At 40.2% G+C, this 15,604-nt stretch overlaps 1 protein-coding gene across 4 annotated transcripts in view; it reads left to right on the top strand.

The window, feature by feature from the left end:
* Positions 1-15,604, top strand: part of LOC126947159 (neuroligin-4, X-linked-like) — a 324,049-nt gene that overhangs the window by 47,582 nt on the left and 260,863 nt on the right. The window contains exon 1 of one of the 4 annotated variants that reach the window (XM_050777830.1): positions 12,490-12,558. The exons of the other annotated variants lie outside the window; for them this stretch is intronic. The gene's annotated coding sequence lies outside the window, so the exon portion shown is untranslated. Of the gene's footprint in view, positions 1-12,489; positions 12,559-15,604 lie in introns of those variants that run through there. 4 annotated transcript variants of the gene reach the window in all.

The following is a 15,604-nucleotide window of genomic DNA, read 5'->3' as shown; positions in this document are numbered from 1 at the left end:
TGAAGGCAATACACATTGTATATGAAAAGAGTCAAACTCCTTGAAATATTTGAAGAGCTTTATTCTCAGCCAAATACAAGTGACCTAGGCCTATGGCACAGCCCCAACAAGTCCAGAGAACATGTGCCCAAGGGGGTTGAGCATGATTTTATACATTTTGAAGGGGAGAGAAATTACAGGCAGACATTCATCAATTCAAGGCATACATTTGTTTCTTCCAGGAAGGTGGCACAACTTGAAGCAGCGAGTTCCAGGTTGTAGGTGGATTCAAATGTTTTCAAATTAGCAATTGGTTGAAGGAACTACGTTATCTAAAGACCTGGAATCAATAGAAAGGACTGTCTGGGGTAAGAAAAGGAGTTGTGGAGACCAAGGTCTTATGCAGATAAAGTCCCATAGTTGGCTCTCCTTAGAAGCAATAGATGGCAAAAGTTTCCCATTCAGACCCTTGAAAGATGCTAGATGCTCATCTAATCACATCACGATGAGCAAAATACCAGTCAAGGGAAGTAAACCTGAAAAACTTGTTCAGGCCACTTTATCCCTCCTTGGATTAGATAAAGTGTTTGCATCATGGTTAGAAGACCTCCTGATGAATCTTGAGCAAACAATGCCCTAAATGTCTTGAGTTTGATTAATTATCCCAGGTCTGTTTCTTCTGACAATTCAGGTAAAAAGTAGAATGTAGATCTTCCCTATAAGAGATAGCTTTGTGGGGCCATTTCAAAATATAGGAAAAAAGTGTATTTAAGGGTAAAATGCTTTGATTTCTTTTAGGGCCTGGTATCTATCATGTGATGCTACTCCAATGAGGTTGAAATTTGGTATCTTTTTGTTATCAGTAGTCTGTTTATTTGGTCTTATGATCTCTGTTTTAATGTTAATTCTGGTCAGTTGTACCTGAGTTCCAAAGAGAGAAGGGTATAGCAAGGCATGTCCCCACATCCCCTCATGGCCTCAAGAAGTTGTTCAGATTTTCTTTGGAATGCCCTTGGCAGAGAGGGATTCTATTCAGTTAACTGGAGGCTTAGAATTTTAATTTTGGTTTACAGAATTCACTAAAGACTCTACTCCCAGTATTCATATAATCATTCTAATTCTCACTTTCAGTACAGGATTAAATAAATTACATAAGATGCTCAACACTATTATAAAATAGACTTTGTTAGATGCTTTTACCCAACTGTAGGCTAAAGTAAGTGTCCTGCACATATCTGAAATAGACTAGGCTATTTTGCATGGCATATTTGGTCTGTGCCATAAATTTTTGTCTTATGATATTTTGAACATATCTTGGGTTTTTCAGATGTAACTGCCATTGCAATTCCGGGAACATCTGTATGTATTTTTATGTGTGTGTGTGTGTATATGTGTGTGTATGTCTCTCTCTGTGTGTGTATATATGTACGTGTGTGTGTGTGTGTGTGTGTGTGTGTGTGTGTGTGTGTGTATTCTGCAACTCCTTGGACAGATCTCATCTTTTCAGAGGCTTTGTTTTCTTCTTTGTAAAATGGGAACAGTTGTATTTCTCTCAGGGAGTGTCATTGTGGAGTAATTTAGAAAAATGTAGTATTCAACCAGAAATGCTCTTAGCATTATTGCCAGGAAAATGATGTTGATTTAGAGGGGACATAACTACTTTGTTATTTATCACATTTCATAAAAGGAAGGAACCTAGTTTCCTTGAATTCTAAAACACATATGTGCACTGGCAATGAGAATACACTTAGCAAAGTGATCCCTCAAAAGACAATGGCAATGTGTTTGCCAAAGGGATTAATTAGACGTATATTGCAATACTGTTTTTAGAATGAAAAACAAGAGATTGAGAGGAAGTAGCTGTAAGTGTGCACTTCTCTGCAGATCATCCCAACTGGCCGCAGTACTTTAGGTAAGGAATTTGAATTTGCCCTTTGTTTTATAGGGCAACACAGACTTATTGCTGTTTACATTCACCAAACACACATACCTGAGTAGCAGATCTCTACTCTTTCTTTAAATAAGATAATGCTATGGAACATTTTTGAAAGCTTAGACAAATGTAATACAGAGGTAATGTGAAAGAAAAGTACATATATTGACCTGTTTTCTCTTGTCTTTTCTCTGGACATAAATGTTTTCCACATTTTTGCAACCTTTCTCTGTCTAAGCTTTCCTTCTGGGGAGAACATAATGGAATTTGATTTTCTATATGTTTAATTCTAAAATCGCAAAGTTAATCCCACACCATTATGGAGATAAACTTTTGAGTTTCTGTTTGAAAATTTGGGGATATGAAAATTGTCAAATACTGCTGATATATTTGTTTAAGAGACCCAAGGGCATGAAGACATCTGGCATTTTGAATATAGTGTCTGGTATTTTCACAAAATTGTGTAATGCATTGTTCTAAATTGAGAGGTAACTCTGTTTATTAATCATAGTTTCTCTGCTATACTTCTTTATTTTACTTTAAGTTCTGGGTTATATGTGCAGAATGTGCAGCTTTGTAATAGACATACAAGTGCCCTGGTGGTTTGCTGCACCCATCAACCCATTACCTACGTTAAATATTTCTCCTGATGTTATTCCTCCCCAAGGGCCTGCTCACTGACAGGCCCCAGTACGTGATGTTCCCCTCCCTGTTCTCAGTGTTCACCTCTCACTTATGAGTAAGAACATTCAGTGTTTGGTTTTCTGATATTGTGATAGTTTGCTGAGAATGATTTCCCTGCAAAGGAAATGAACTCATCCTTTTTTATGGCTGCATAGGGTTCCATGGTGTATATGTGCCACATTTTCTTAATCCTGTCTGTGACTGATGGACATTTGGATTGCTTCCAAGTCTTTGCTACTGTGAATAGTGCCTCAATAAATATACATGTGCATGTGTCTTTATTGTAGAATGATTTGCAATCCTTTGGATATATGCTCAGTAATGGGATTGCTGGGTCAAATGGTATTTCCAGTTCTAGATACTTGAGGAATTGCCACACTCTCTTCCACAATGGTTGAACTAATTTGTGCTTCCACTAACAGTGTAAAGGTGTTCTTATTTTTCCATAACCTCTCCAGCATCTGTTGATTCCTGACTTTTTAATGACTGCCATTCTAACTGGTGTGAGATGGTATCTCATTTTGGTTTTGATTTGCATTTCTCTAATGACCAGTGATGATGACTATTTTTTCATACGTCTGTTGGCTGTATAAATGTCTTCCTTTGATAACTGTCTGTTCATATACTTTGCCCAATTTTTGATGGGGTTGTTTGTTTTATTCTTATCAATTTGTTTAAGTGTTTTGTAGATTCTGGATATTAGCCCTTTGTCAGATGGATAGATTGCAAAAATTTTCTCCCATTCTGTAGGTTGGCTGTTCACTCTGATGACAGTTTATTTTGCTGTGCAGGAGATCTTTAGTTTATTTACATCCCATTTGTCAAGTTTGACTTTTGTTGCCATTGCTTGTGGGGTTTTGGACATGAAGTCTTTGCCCATGCTTATGTCCTGAATGGTACTGGCCAGATTTCCTTTCAGGATTTTTATGGTCCTAGGTTTTAAATTTAAATCTTTGATTCATTTTGATGTGATTTTTATAAAAGGTATAAGAAAGGGGTCCAGTTTCAGTTTTCTGCACAGCTAGCCAGTTTTCCCAACACCATTTATTAAATAGGGAATCTTTTCCCCACTGCTTATGTGTGTCAGGTTTGTCAAAGATCAGATGGTTGCAGTAGCTGAGGCCTCCATTCTGTTCCATTGGTCTGTATATCTGTTTGGTACCCCTACCATTCTGCTTTGGTTAATGTAGCCTTGTAGTATAGTTTGAAGTCAGGTAGTATGATGCCCCCAGCTTTGTTCTTCTTGCCCAGGAATGTCTGGACAATGTGAGCTCTTTATTTACTCCATTTGAAGTTTAAAGTGTTTTTTCCCAACTCTGTGAAGAAAGATGGTGGTAGCTTGATGGGGATAGCATTTAATTTAGAAATTACTTTGGGCGGTTTGGCCATTTTCATGATATTGATTCTTCCTGTCCTTTAGCATGGAATGTTTTTCTATCTCCTCTCTTATTTCCTTGAACAGTGGTTTGTAGTTATTTTTGAAGAGGTCCTTCACATCCCTTGGAACTTGTATTCCTAGGTATTTTATTCTCTTTTTTGCAGTTGTGAGTGGGAGTTCACTCATGATTAGGCTCTCTGTTATCGGTGTATAGGAATGGTTGTGATTTTTGCACATAGATTTGTATCCTGACACTTTGCTGAAGTTGCTTATTAGCTTAAGGAGGTTTGGGGCTGATACAAAGGGGTTTTCTAAACATGGAATTATGTCATGTGCAAACAGAGACTATCTGACTCCCTCTTTTTGTAGTTGAATACTCTTTCTTTCTCTTGCCTGATTGCCCTGGCCAGAATTTTCAACACTAGGTTGAATAGGAGTGGTGAGAGAGGGCATCATTGTCTTGTGATGATTTTCAAAGGGAATGCTTCTAGCTTTTGTCCATTCAGTATGATATTGGCTGTGGGTTTTTCATATGTAGCTTTTATTATTTAGAGATACGTTCCATCAGTACCTAGTTTATTGAGAGTTTTTAAGCATGAACGGTGTTGAATTTTTTTGAAGGCCTTTTGTGCATCTATTGAGATAATCATATGGTTTGTCATTGGTTCTGTTTATGTGATGGATTATGCTGACTGATTTGTGATGTTGAATTAGCCTTGCATCCCAGGGATGAAGTCAACTGGATCGTGTTAGATAAGCTTTTTGATGTGCTGCTGGATTCTGTTTGCCAGTATTTTATTGATTCTTCCAGGTTTTGGTATCAGGATGATGCTGGCCTCCTAAAATGAGTTAGGGAGGATTCCCTATTTTCCTATTGTTTGCTATAGTTTCCAAAAGAATGGCACCAGCTTCTCTCTGTACCTCTGGTAGAATTTGGCTGTGAATTCATCTGATCCTTTCTTATTGGTTGGTAGGCTATTAATTACTGCCTCAATTTCAGAACTTCTTATTGGTCTATTCAGGGATTTGACTTCTTCCTGGCTTAGACTTGGGAGGGTATATGTGTCCAGGAATTTATTCATTTCTTACAGAATTCCTAGGTTATTTGCATAGAGATGTTTATAGTATTCTCTGATGGTAGTTTGTATTTCTGTGGGATCACTTGTGGTATCCCCTATATCATTTTGTATTGAGTCTATCTGATTCTTCTTTCTTTTGTTCTTTATTAATCTGGATATTAGTTTATCTATTTTGTTGATCTTTTCAGAAAACCAGCTCCTGGATTCATTATTTTTTTCAAGGATTTTTTGTATCTATATCTCCTTCAGTTCTGCTCTCATGGCCGTTGTTTCATCTTCTGCTAGCTTTTGAATTTGTTTGCTGTTGCTTCTCTAGTTCTTTTACTTTTGATGATAGGGTGTCCATTTTAGATCTTTTCCACTTTCTCTTCTGGACATTTAGTGCTATAAATTTCCCTCTAAACACTGCCTTAAATGTATCCCAGAAATTCTGGTACATTGTGTCTTCCTTATCATTGGTTTCAAAGAACATCTTTATTTCTGCCTGCATTTCTCTAAAGTGGGGCTGAAGCCTGGGAGCCAAGTGGTCTGGCTCTGTAGGTCCCAACCCAACAGAACGCAGGAAACTAATATCCACTAGCTTGAAATTCTTGCTGCCAGAAGAGCGGCAATCTGAGATCCCTCTGGGACAGTGGAGCTTGGTTGGGGAGGGGAGTCCGCCGTAGGGGAGGGGAGTCCGCCATTGCTGAGGCTTGAGTAAGTGGTTTTATGGTGAAAGTATAGACAAAGCTACTGGAAAATTCAAACTTGGTGGAGCCCACTGAAGCTCAGGAAGTGGGCTGTGCCCAGACTTCCAGATTGCTCCTCTCTGGACAGGGCATCTCTGTAAAAGGGAGCAGCCCCATTCGGGGCTTATAGCCAACTTATATGTTCCTGCCTGAAGGCTCTGAGGAGAACAGTCGACCTCCCAGCATAGTGTTAGACCTCTACTAAAGGTCAGTCTGCCTCTTCAAGTGGGTATAATGACTGAAAGACACCTCCCAGTTGAGGCTGAAAGACACCTCATACAGGAGAGCTCTGGGGGGCATCTGGCAGGTGCCCTTTCCTCGAAGCTTTCAGAGGAAAGAAAAGGCAGCAATCTTGCTGCTCTGCAGTCTCCACGGGTACCCAGGCAAACAGGGTTTGGGATGGACCTGGAGCAATCTCCAGCAGACTGCAGCAGAGGGGCCTGACTGTTAGAAGGAAAAGAAACAAATAGAAAGGATTAGCATGTCCACTCAAAGACCCCATCCAAAGACCAATAGTAGATAAATCCACAAATATGGGGAAAACCAGCACAAAAGGCTGAAAATTCCAAAAACCAAGATGCCTCTCCTCCTCCAAAGGACCACAACTCTTTGCCAGCAAGGGAACAAAACTGGACAGAGAATGAGTTTGACAAACTGACAGAAGTTAGTTTCAGAAGGTAGGTAACAACAAACAACTCCGAGCTTAAGGAACATATTCTAGTCCAATACCAGGAAGCTAAGAACCTTGAAGAAAGGTTAGTTTAATGCTAACTAGAATTATCATATGATTTAGAGATTTACATAATCTCAAAAGAAGAGATTTAGAGAAGAAAATAAATGACCTGATGGAGCTGAAAAACACAGCACAAGAACTTTGTGAAGCATACACAAATATCAATTGCCAAATCAATTAAGTGGAAGAAAGAATATCAGTGATTGAAGATCACCTTAATGACATAAAGAGAGAAGACAAGATTAGAGAAAAAAGAATAAAAAGGAATGAGTAAAGCCTCTAAAAAATATGGGACTTTGTGAAAAGACCAAATCTATGTTTGATTGGTGTACCTGATAGTGACAGGCAGAATGCAAACAAGATGGAAAACACTCTTCAAGATATTATCCAGGAGAACTCCCCCAACCTAGCAAGATAGGCCAACATTCACATTCAGGAAGTACAGAGAACACGACAAAGATACTGCTCGAGAAGAGCAACCCCAAGACACATAATCATCAGATTCAACAAGATTGAAATGAAATAAAAAATGTTAAGGAGAGCCAGAGAGAAAGGACGGATTACTCATAAAGGGAAGCCCATCAGACTAACAGCAGATCTCTCTGCAGAAACCCTACAAGCCAGAAGAGAGTAGTGGCAACATTCCACATTCTTAAAGAAAAGAATTTTCAACCCAGAATTTCATAGCCAGCCAAATTAAGCTTCACAAGAGAAGGAGAAATAAAATCCTTCACGGAGAAGCAAAGGCAGAGGGATTTTGTCATCACCAGACCTGCCTCACAAGAGCTGAAGGAAGGACTAAATATGGAAAGAAACAACTGGTAGCAGGCACTGTAAAAACATGCCAAATTGTAAAGATCATCATGAAGAAATTGAATCAATTAATGGTCAAAATAACCAACTAACATCAAATTCATACATAACAATATTAACCTTAAATGTAAATGGGCGAAATACCCCAACTAAAAGACAGACTGGCAAACTGGATAAAAAGTCAAGACCTGAGGGGGCACACCCAAGATGGCTGAATAGGAAGAGCTGTAGCCTCCAGCTCCCAGTGTGAGTGACAGAGAAGATGGGTGATTTCTGCATTTTCAACTGAGGTACCAGGTTCATCTGACTGGGACGTGTCGGACAGTCGATGGTGGTCCACGGGTGCAGCCCGACTAGCCAGAGCTGAAGAAGGGCGAGGCATCGCCTCATCCGGGAACTGCAAGGGGGAAGGGAATTCCTTTTCCTAGCCAAAGGAAATTGAGACACAAAACACCTGGAAAATTGGGTAACTCCTGCCCTAATACTGCGCTTTACCAAGGGTCTTAGCAAATGACACACCATGAGATTATATCCCTCACCTGGCCCAGAGGTTCCCATGCCCACAGAGCCTCCCTCATTGCTTGCACAGCCCTCTGGGATCTAACTGTAAGGTGACAGCAAGGCTAGGGGAGGGGCGCCCGCCATTGCTGAGGCTTAAGTAGGTATACAAAGCCACTGGGAAGCTCGAATTGGGTGGAGCCCACCATAGCTCAAGGAGGCCTGCCTGCCTCTGTAGACTCCACCTCTGGGGACAGGGCATAGCTAATCAAAAAGCAGCAGAAACCTCGGTAGAGGTAAATGTCCCTGTCTGACAACTTTGAAAAGAGCAGTGGATCTCCCAGCACGGAGGTTGACACCTGAGAATGGACAGACCGCCTGCTCAAGTGGGTCTCTGACCCCTGAGCAGCCTAACTGGGAGACATCCCCCACTAGGTGCAGACTGACACCTCACACCTCACACGACTGGATACACCCCTGAGATGGAGCTTCCAGAGTAAGAATCAGACAGCAATGCTCGCTGTTCAGCAGTATTCTATCTTCTGCAGCCTCCGCTGCTGATGGCCACACAAACAGGGTCTGTAGTGGACTTCAAGCAAACTCCAACAGATCTGCAGCTGAGGGTCCTGACTGTAAGAAGGAAAACTAACATACAGAAAGGACACCCACACCAAAACCCCATCAGTACGTCACCATCATCAAAGACCAAAGGCAGATAAAACCACAAAGATGGGGAAAAAGCAATGCAGAAAAGATGGAAATTCAAAAAATCAGAGTGCATCTCCCCCTTCAAAGGAACACAGCTCATCGCCAGCAATGGAACAAAGCTGGACAGAGAATGACTTTGTTGACTTAATAGAAGAAGGCTTCAGTCAATCAAACTTCTCAGAGCTAAAGGAGGAACTATGTAACCAGTACAAAGAAACTAAAAACCTTGAAAAAAGATTTGATGAATGGGTAACTAGAATATCCTTAACAGAACTGGTAGAGATGAAAACGATAACATGAGGACTATATGACAAATGCACAAGTTTCAGTAACTGGCTCAAACAACTGGAAGAAAGAGTATCAGCGATTGAAGATCAAATGAATGAAATGAAGCAAGAAGAGAAGTGTAGAGAAAAAAGAGTAAAAAGAAATGAACAAAGCCTCCAAGAAATATGGGATTATGTGAAAAGACCAAATCTACGTGTGATTGATATGCCTGAAAGTGACAGGGAAAAAGGAACCAAGTTGGAAAACGCTCTGCCGGATATTATGCAGGAGAACTTCCCCAACCTAGTAATGCAGGCCAACATTCAAATTCAGGAAATTCAAATTCAGAGAACGCCACAAAGATACTCCTTGAGAAGAGCAACTCCAAGACACACAATTATTAGATTCACCAAAGTTGAAATGAAGGAAAAAATTGCCATACTGTTTTCCACAATGGTTGAACTAGTTTACAGTCCCACCAATAGTGTAAAAGTGTTCCTATTTCTCCACAACCTTTCCAGCACCTGTTGTTTCCTGATTTCTTAATGATTGCCATTCTAAATGGTATGAGATATTAAGTCATTGTGGTTTTGATTTGCATTTCTCTGATGGCCAGTGATGATGAGCATTTTTTCATGTGTCTGTTGGCTGTATGAATCTCTTATTTTGAGAATTGTCCACTTTTACATTTTCACTAAGAGTGTATAAGCATTCCTTTTCCTCTGCAACCTCATTAGCATCTGTTTTTTTGTTTTTTGTTTTTTTTGGTTTTGTTATAGTAGCCATTCTGACTGATGTGAGATGGTATCTCATTAAGGTTTTGATTACATTTCCCTAATGATCAGTGATGTGGAGCATTTTTCATATGTTTAATGATTGCTTATATGTCCACTTTTGAGAAGTGTATGTCCACATTCTTGGCATAGGTTTTAATATGGTTATTTGGAAACTCAATTTTTATGCTAAGATTCAAGAAACTTTGCACAGCCCAGTAGAAATAAGATTGGGCAAAAAGGGCCTGATCTAAAGCTAATGGATTGAGTGGGGAAACCCAGTCAGACCGGTCTGTCTAGATTCTTCTTGGCTTCTCTGAATAGCACTTCTTCCTTCTCGATGTGGAAAAAGACCCCCTCTGGAATGGGGGTCTAGAATGTACCGTCAAACAGTTAGGGCAGAGGATTTCTTTATGGGCCGGTGTTTAAGAAAGTCAAGGGGAAAGTTAAGGTCATCTTTTGTGGCTGCTTTGATGGGGAAGAAGTCTGGTTTGTATGACCTGCCTTTGGGAGGAGAGGTTCCAGTTTCTATGGCCACTCTCTACTAGAGATTGGAGCCGAGAAACTGTAGGTCAGGGGAAGGTCAGAAAAAAACCTTTTGCCTCTAAGGCTGCTGAAGTCTTCGTTTTGTGGTATCATTCTCTGAACCCCAACAACACATTTTTTTTTTTAACTTTGTAAAAAACACTTAGCTCAGTTGAGCCCAAACACAGGTTTCTACACTGTGTGGCCAACGTACAGTCCTTCTTTCTACTCCACAGGGAACAAATGAAATTTATTTTGGGGAAAGTTAACTCAGAACATAAGGACCTAGATACCAGAGAGTGGAGTTGGGGTGAGGACCCAGGCTCCATGTCTGTCCTGAGAAAGTTAGGACAGAAGGACCCAGAGACATCAGAGAGGAGTAGCGGTGAGGGCCCAGGCTCCCTGTTTGTAAGGGAATTGTCTACATTGTGCGTACTCATGATCATCAACTTTCTTGTCCTTCCTTCCAAGTTGAAAGTAGACTCCTTCCAGTCCATCCTGGAGGATCCCTTTCTTGGTAAACTGAACTGGCAGAGAAAAGTATTCCATAACTGGTGTTTGGAGGCCATTTGGGCCTATTACATATGTACTGTACAATATGTTCACCTTCTTAGGAGGGAACCCTGGCTATCCACACAGACTTGATTCTTAAGTGAGAAAAGACAGTCTTACATCCTAGATAGTCTTGAGAAGGCTTCAATAAGAAACTCATTTTAAAAATTGAAAAAAGAATCATCTGGAGGTAGCACACACGCCAACCAAGGAAACAGGGACAAAATTAATCTGTAACCTGTAGAAATACAATGAAGTAGTGACTCATTAAAAAAAAAAAAAAAAAAAAAAAGGGAATTCTATTAAAATGTAACATATTAGAGAAATTAAAGAATCATACTGGAGAATGAATATGAGGATATATCCAATGAAGAATACGTCAATTAGAGAGAGTGATAGCAAAAGGAGAGGAACAAATATGGAGACTCTAGGAATCTGACATTCAAAGAGTATTTTCAGGAAGGATGGCATAATATACAAGTAAGCAAAAGTGACTTACATTTGAATAATGTTTAAAATAATCCCAGTGTTATTGTGAACTGTGCCACAATAAGCATATCTGTGCATGCACCTTTATAGTAGAATGATTTATAGTCCTCTGTGTATATACCCAGTAATGGGATCACTGGGTCAAATGATATTTCTAGTTCTATGTCCTTGAGGAATCACCACACTGTCTTCCACAACGGTTGAACTAATTTACACTCCTGCCAACAGTGTAAAAGTGTTCGTATGTCTCCACATCATCTCCAGAACCTATTGTTTCCTGACTTTTTAATAATTGCCGTTCTAACTGGCACGAGATGGCATCTCATTGTGGTTTTGATTTGCATTGATCTGACACACCATGGAATATTTGCAGCCATAAAAAAGGATGAGTTCGTGTCCTTTGCAGGGACATAGATGAAGCTGGAAACCATCATTCTCAGCAAACTAACACAAGAATAGAAAACCAAACACCACATGTTCTTACTAGTAAGTAGGAGTTGAACAATGAGAACACATGGACACAGGGAGGTGAATATCACACACTGGGGCCTGCCAGGAGATGGGAAGTAGGGGAAGGGATAGCATTAGGAGAAATACCTAATGTAGATGACTGGTTGATGGGTCCAGCAAACCACCATAGCATATGTATACAGCAGAGTTCAGGGAGGAAGCATGGATCTAGGTTTCCTCAGATTCTTACTTTAATTTAAAAATCTATAACTGGGCACAATGGCTCATACTTGCAATCCCAGAACATTGTGCTGGGCTGAGAAAGGAGGATTGCTTCTGTCCAAGAGCTCCAGACGAGCCTGGTCAACATAGTGAAACCCCGTCTGTACCAAAAAAAAAAAAAAAAAAGAAAAAAGAAAAAAATTAGTCCAGTGTAATAGTGCATGCCAGTGTTCTCAGCTGTTCAGGAGGCTAAGGTGGGAGGATCACTTGAGCGTTGGAGGTCATGGCTGCAGTGAGCTGAGATCACGGCCTGTGTAACAGAGTGAGACCCTGTCTCAAAAAAAAAAAAAGTCTTGTGCAGTGTTCTCTTCAACAAGATAAAGTGGTTTCACTAATAAACTACTAACAATATGACGATTTAGACTGAGCAAACTTCACTCATTTCTTTTTTATTATCTGATATGTTCTTTTGAAAAAGTTTTAATTGCTTAAAAATGACCTAACGCTTCTTCCAAGCTTCCTTTTTTTTTTTTTTTTTTTTTTTTTTCCCTCTCTCTTAACTGAAGTCACAGAATGTTCTCTTGTGTGGAGTGCTAAAGAACATTAAAAAACTATTAGCTTTAAGGACATTCTACAAGTAAAGTTATAAACCCCAAACCCATAAAAGATAAAGGAAAATGGAAGAGGCAGTATGAAGACTGTCCTCTCCAGAAGGTCCCTTCTTGTGGAAATAGGCTGCTATTCCAGGTCAGTGGGAGGTTCCCCCAAGGCAAGACGGATCCTATGGGAAGACCATTGTGTATGGCCCATGGCACCATTTCAGCTTAATTATTCCAGTTCCTCCAGTTTCTCTGACTGCACATGACATTAAATTAAATACAATTTTTCTCAGTTTGCATTTCCTACGCAATCATCCTAAGTGGCTTCTTGAAGGTGGTCTGTGTATTCTGCTATCCAATTCTGTGATGCCCTTTCACTTGAGGGCCAGTGATATGAGTAACGGCTCTAGAAATTTGTTCTGTGGTCAGAGATGCTTGTGCAGTGGTCATTTTCTTTCATTATGATCTGGACTTTCCCCAGCTTCAGAAGTGAAGAAGATCGACTTTCCTACTAATTAGCATTGGTGCTAGGAAGTGAATACTTTCTCTATCTTTTGCAAATAGTGTGTTCTACATTCTCCAGTGTACCTTCTGCTTGGTAAATGTCGGATTATTTGTTGACCATCTCTCGGGGTGTAGTTCTTTGTGTTATTAAATGAGAACCTAGTGGCTTACAAAGCATTGGCTTTTAAGGAGTCACTTTTATCCTAGATGATAACTCAAATCCATGCAGTGCTGGTATTTACAGCTGGGAGATTACATGGTCTTATCCTTGGGTCTATTGCTGCCTTCTTTCTTGGGGATACCTTTCGTCTGTCTTGCCCTGGGCGACCATCCCTCTGACCTGCAAGAGCAGCCTATTTCCACAAGAAGAGACCCTCTGAGAGAGGACATCCTTTATACCACCACTTTCGATTTTCCTTGATCTTTTATGGGTTTTGGGTGTATAACCTTATTCTTAGAATGTCCTTAAAACTAACAATTTTTTAATGTTCTTTAGCATATTACTAAAAGATCTTTATCTGCTTGACAGACTGAGGAAGGAGTGCTGCTTGAGCCTGAAAGGTTGAGGCTGCAGTGAGCTGTGATCCTGCCACTGCACTCCAGCCTGGGTGGCAGAGCAAGACCGCTTCTCAAAAAAATAAAAAGGACAGGTACAGTAGCTCATGTCCTTAATCTTTGAACTTTGGGAGGCTGAGGCAGGAGGATTGCTTTAGGCCAGAGTTCTAGACCTCTGCCTGCAACATAGGGAGATCCATCTCTTCAAAAAATAAAAAGTTGTCTAGACATGATGACATGATGGCATATGCCTGTAGTCCCCGCTTCTTGTGGGGCTGGCAACATCAGGAGGATTGCTAGGGCCTAGGAGTTCCAGGATGCAGTGGGCAATATGTATGTGATAATACATATTGAAACAAGTTATTAGAGAATTAGTATGTATTCTCCCACATATTCAGTGTGTTTTCGTAATGGTCTAACTAATTCAAAGGGTATAAACATTATATATGCAAATTATTTTGTTTTTTGTTTAAAAACCTTTTTGACTGAATCTGTCTGTGATGCTTTAGTATTTGAAGTTGCAGACAGAACTTAGTCTTAAGTTAGCACTCACCTTGGTGATAGATTTCCATGGAGGGAATGTTCGCCAGATGATAATTTAGCCTGAAGATGTTATAGATGTGGACAGTTGCACCTTCTAAGTTACACTGTCTGGGGTGGTCCAATTACAAAGAACATGCTGGAACACAGATTTGTTAAGGGATAATTAAACATGATGGAAATAGAACAAGTATGGCAGAGTATTTAATTGGGTTAAGAAGAGTGAAACAATAGCTTTTGATAGGAGTTCTGGATATAGACAAGAAATCTACTTATTGTAGAAAATTTGTGACATCTGATTACCATAGTGAAAGAAATATCCCCCTTTAAAAATCCTATCTATACAGAAACAAGTGGTAGGTAGAAGGAAATCTTCCCATGGATATATTTAAGAAAAACAGTAGAGAGGTCTGAGATTTCAAAGGGCCATGGTTCAGATTATAATTCAAAAGAGGCAAAAAATAGTCCCTCTCTTCTTGGGTTTCAGGAAGGGGGAAGATTTTACCACTTGTGAAATAATTTTGGAGCTTCTGTAACCTTGAATCTTTCATCCTATTTTTTCCTGGACTTGGGACTTAAGGGGATTGATAAAATGGAGACAGAGAAGAAGCAGGTTTTGAAATGCCTCTTTTGATTCTGTTCATTTCTGGAATTCTTCACCATGGGCCTTAAAGAGTATATATGTGTTCCTGATACACCACATGCAGTGGTCGATTAATGAAACTTTATTTTCTCAGATAGGTTCCCTTCCTCCATTAATTTGTGGGATTTCAGATGAAAACTTACTTGGACCATGGTTTTCTATGTGTTTGTGAATGGAAGGACATGTTCATCTTTGACCTCCTTGAGTTTCACATCCTAGTCTTGATATTTAAGTAGCTTTGGTTCAGAGAGAGAAGGACCATGCATGCAGTTGCTGGAACTGCTCTCTAGGTTGGAGGTTTTCTGGTCCTGGGGAAGATTCCCCCCAACCCATGCCAAGTGGCATACATACTTAATATACTAGATGAGAGAAGCAGTAGAGTTTTTTATTCATTACTTGTGTGCACAGATGTGGCCTCTGGGGAAGCTCAGCTGAGGTGGTCTCAGGCTCCACCAAAGGTCACCAGGGAGAGATGGCCAGGAAGACAGGAAGACATGAAGACATGTCTCACCTTATCTTGGTGGAGATATGTGACATTTATTTATCTATTTATTTACTTATTTATATATTTATTTATTTATACAGAGTTTCACTCTGTCACCCAGGCTGAAGTGCAGTGGCATGATCATGGCTCACTGCAACTTCCCCATCTCAAGCTCAAGCCATTCTCCCACCTCAGCCTCCTGAGTAGCTAAGACTGCAGGCAGACACCACTGTGTCCAGGTAATTTTTAAATTCTTTTTAGAAACAAGGTATTGCCATGTGGCCCAGGCTGGTCTCCAACTCCTAGGCTCAACTCTTGCATTGACCTCCAAAAGTGCTGGGATTACAGGGATGAGCCTTGGTGCCTGGCCCGTTTATTTTTAAGTGCTTATGGTCAGGGCAGGTCGTCCAAGGGAAGAGAAGAACAGCCAGATAAGACTCATATGAGATAGCTGAGTAGGTGGCATTT

This window comes from Macaca thibetana, chromosome Y (assembly GCF_024542745.1).
Source record: "Macaca thibetana thibetana isolate TM-01 chromosome Y, ASM2454274v1, whole genome shotgun sequence".
Classification (NCBI taxonomy): Eukaryota; Metazoa; Chordata; class Mammalia; order Primates; family Cercopithecidae; genus Macaca; species Macaca thibetana.
This window is presented reverse-complemented; position numbering and strand designations above follow the sequence as displayed.